This window comes from Oncorhynchus kisutch, unplaced genomic scaffold (genome assembly GCF_002021735.2).
Source record: "Oncorhynchus kisutch isolate 150728-3 unplaced genomic scaffold, Okis_V2 scaffold1118, whole genome shotgun sequence".
Lineage (NCBI taxonomy): Eukaryota > Metazoa > Chordata > Actinopteri > Salmoniformes > Salmonidae > Oncorhynchus > Oncorhynchus kisutch.
In genome coordinates, this window is record NW_022263063.1 from 14,279 (window position 1) to 17,843 (window position 3,565).

Genomic DNA, 3,565 nt, shown 5'->3' on the forward strand with positions numbered 1-3,565 from the left:
GAAGAGGAGAGGAGGGAGGAGAGGAGGGGAGAAGAGAAGAGGAGAGGAGAGGGGGGAGGAGATGAGAGAAGAGAAGAGGAGATGAGAGGGGAAGAAGAGGAGAAGAGGGGGGAGAAGGGATGGGAAAGTCACAGAGCTCATTATTAAGGCCTTTCTACTGCCAATGTTTGTCTATGGAGATTGCATGGCTGAGTGTTTGATTTTGTACATCTGTCAGGAAGGGGTGTGGCTGAAATAGAGTCCACTAATTTGAAGGGGTGTCCACATACTTTTGTATATATAGTGTATGTACACGTGGGTGTTGTTGCACCATACCAACGATAAGCCTGTCTTCCCCATCACATCATGAAAGGTCATGTTGATGTTCATTTAACCTCTGTCTCTCTCTTCCTCTGACTCCTCCCTTTCTCCTTTGTTTCTCTCTATCTCTCTGTCTCTGTCTCTCTCTTTCTCCTCAGATCTCCAGGCTCAAAGTGTCAGTTCACCAGGTAGGTAGAGTATAAATCTACAGTGATTATAGCAGTTCAATATTCATCAACTTTATTATCCCACATGGAGAAATTCATGTGTCCATACAAACCATTCTAAACCCCAATAACAAGTAGTGTTTTATGGAACTACTAATACTTGTCAACCACAAAGCATCACTGCTGTTAGAATAACAGAATCACTGTCATCATCTGTCCTCACCACTGTGTTTTCCTCTCTGCTGTTTACAGCTGAACACTCAGTCAGACTGGTGAATGGGACCACTTCCTGTTCTGGGACAGTGGAAGTCTTCTACAGAGGAGAGTGGTTGGGTCTATGTACTGGGTGGTGGAGAATGATGAGAGAGATTAAGTTTGTGTGTAGAGAGATGGACTGTGGGAATCCTGTATCTGTATCTAGAGGACCTCTGGTTGAAGATGGAAGAAGAGGAGTAACGATGTTGAGATGTAGTGGAGATGAGTCTTCTATTAGGCAGTGTGACATCAGAAGAGGACCTGGTTTCTGTGATGGTAAATATTATCATCATGTGACCTGTTCAGGTAAGAGACTGGTCACATTGAGAGATTTATTTATACATTATACAATATTACCATGTATCATGTTTTATGTGTTTTTATTTCATTTAAATAGAGGGAGAGATGTCAGATGTATTTAAACATTATATTTGTGTTTGTCATATTGGTTTATGGGAGATGTTCATGGGCAGATCATTGTTGTTCAGATGGTACTGAAGTGAAGCTGCCTGATGGATGTCCAGCTGTTTATTTTCTATAAAGTGAAGTGTACTTATTCCTGTCTCCTGCCTGCATTATTCCCAACCTGATCCTGAGTGACTAAGAACCCATTTCTACCTCTTACAGTATCAAACATAGCAAACTACTATCTTTTATCCAACATATTTGTGTTTAGTCCTTGACAGTGTCGTCAACAAAACTGATTGAATGTTCAACCAACTCTTTTTCTCCAGAGTCTCTGCGGCTTGTGGATGGAGCTGGTCTCTGCTCTGGGAGAGTGGAGGTGAAGTCCAATCAGTCCTGGGCCTCAGTGTGTAAAGCTGACTTTGACCAGCAGGATGCAGAGGTAGTCTGTGTGGAGTTTGGCTGTGGGACTCCTGCAGCTCTACAGGGGGGGCTCTATGGAGAAGGTGAGGGTCAGACCTGGGATAAAGAGTTCCAGTGTAGAGGCAAAGAGTCCCTTCTCCTGGACTGTGACACCTCAGACAGAGAGAACAACACCTGCCTACCTGGTAATGCTGTTGGACTCACCTGCTCAGGTTAGAAACAGTTTGTCACTCAATCAACATTGTTTCTCTACTGGAGTGAAGAATATGAGAGAATATGTAGGTGTGTTTTAGTGAGAAAATAGTAAGATTACTGTCTCTCTCTTTTCTTTTCTCAGAGCCTGATGATGTGAGGCTGGTGGGAGGAGGCAGTCGCTGTGCTGGTGGAGTGGAGTGGTACGACCAGGGAGAGTGGAGGATTGTGGGAACTCTCTCTGACGTGATGTCAATAGCTATAGTAGTGTGTAGACAGCTGGGTTGTGGCTCCACTGTTTCAGTACTTCCTGGAAACACCACTAGAGGGTTTGGAGTTTCCTGTTCTGGGTCTGAGCCTTCACTGAGGGAGTGTATAAGAACGAATGAACTCCGTCCTGGACTCACAGTGATCTGCTCAGGTAATTACAAGATACACTATATGGCCAATAGTATGTGGACATTAGTTGGTTCGGCTAGTTCAGCCACACCTGACAGGTGTATCAAATTGAGCACATGGCCATGCAGTCTCCATAGACAAACATCAGCAGTAAAATGTTCTTACTGAAGATGTCAGTGAATTTCAATGTGGAACATCTCGGAGCAACAACGGCTCAGCCGTGAAGTGGTAGACAACACAAGCTCACAGAATGGACCACTGAGTGCTGAACCACGTAGAGCGTAAAAATAATCCTCTGTTGTAAAACTCACTGCTGAGTTCCACATACTTTAGTCCATGTATTATATCTCCTTCCTGGACTCACAGTGATCTGCTCAGGAAATATCAACATATTATAATTATATTCAACTGATTTCCTTCATTCATACAACTTCCTCTGCACCTCTCATGATGACTGTTTAACTTGTCAGTCTGCTTTACTAAATAGATCACTCAGTCAAGTAGGAATCAAATACAACTTAAATATCCCAGAATGCTTTGTATTTGAGTGTTACCTCAGGGAACGTCTCTACTCACTACCACTGTCACAAAGAGAGGAGGAGGGAGGAGGAGAGGAAGACGGAGAGATGAGAGAGAGAATATATTTTTATCAATGACTTCTCACCAGCGATGTCATCATAACCAGTAACCTGTTTCTACTCTTGGCCCATCCTGACCCTGACATACAGCATCAGATCATTGTAGTTCAGATGTTACTGAAGTGAAGCTGCCTGGTGTATGTCCAGCTGTTTATTTTCTATAAAGTGAAGTGAACTTATTCCTGTCTCCTGCCTGCATTATTCCCAACCCGATCCTGAGTGACTAAGAACCCATTTCTACCTCTTACAGTATCAAACATAGCAAACTACTATCTTTTATCCAACATATTTGTGTTTAGTCCTTGACAGTGTCATCAACAAAACTGATTGAATGTTCAACCAACTCTTTTTCTCCAGAGTCTGTGCGGCTTGTGGATGGAGCTGGTCTCTGCTCTGGGAGAGTGGAGGTGAAGTCCAATCAGTCATGGGCCTCAGTGTGTGAAGCTGACTTTGACCGGCAGGATGCAGAGGTAGTCTGTAGGGATCTTGGCTGTGGGGCTCCTGCAGCTCTACAGGGGGGGCTCTATGGAGAAGGTGAGGGTCAGACCTGGGATAAAGAGTTCCAGTGTAAAGGCAAAGAGTCCCTTCTCCTGTACTGTGACACGTCAGACAGAGAAAACAACACCTGCCCACCTGGTAATGCTGTTGGACTCACCTGCTCAGGTAAGAAACAGTTTGTCACTCAATCAACATTGTTTTTCACCTAGAGTGAAGAATATGAGAGGCAATATAGGTGTGTTTTAGTGAGAAAATAGTAAGATCACTGTCTCTCTCTTTTCTTTTCTC

General features: G+C 43.8%; 1 long non-coding RNA gene across 1 annotated transcript; it reads left to right on the forward strand.

Moving 5' to 3' along the window:
• Positions 1 to 1,735: 1,735 nt before the first annotated feature.
• Positions 1,736 to 3,186, forward strand: LOC116364640 (uncharacterized). Its single transcript, XR_004208030.1, has 3 exons — positions 1,736 to 1,762; positions 1,888 to 2,163; positions 3,137 to 3,186. It is a non-coding gene; the product is annotated as an uncharacterized LOC116364640 (long non-coding RNA).
• The last annotated feature ends 379 nt before the right edge of the window (positions 3,187 to 3,565 follow it).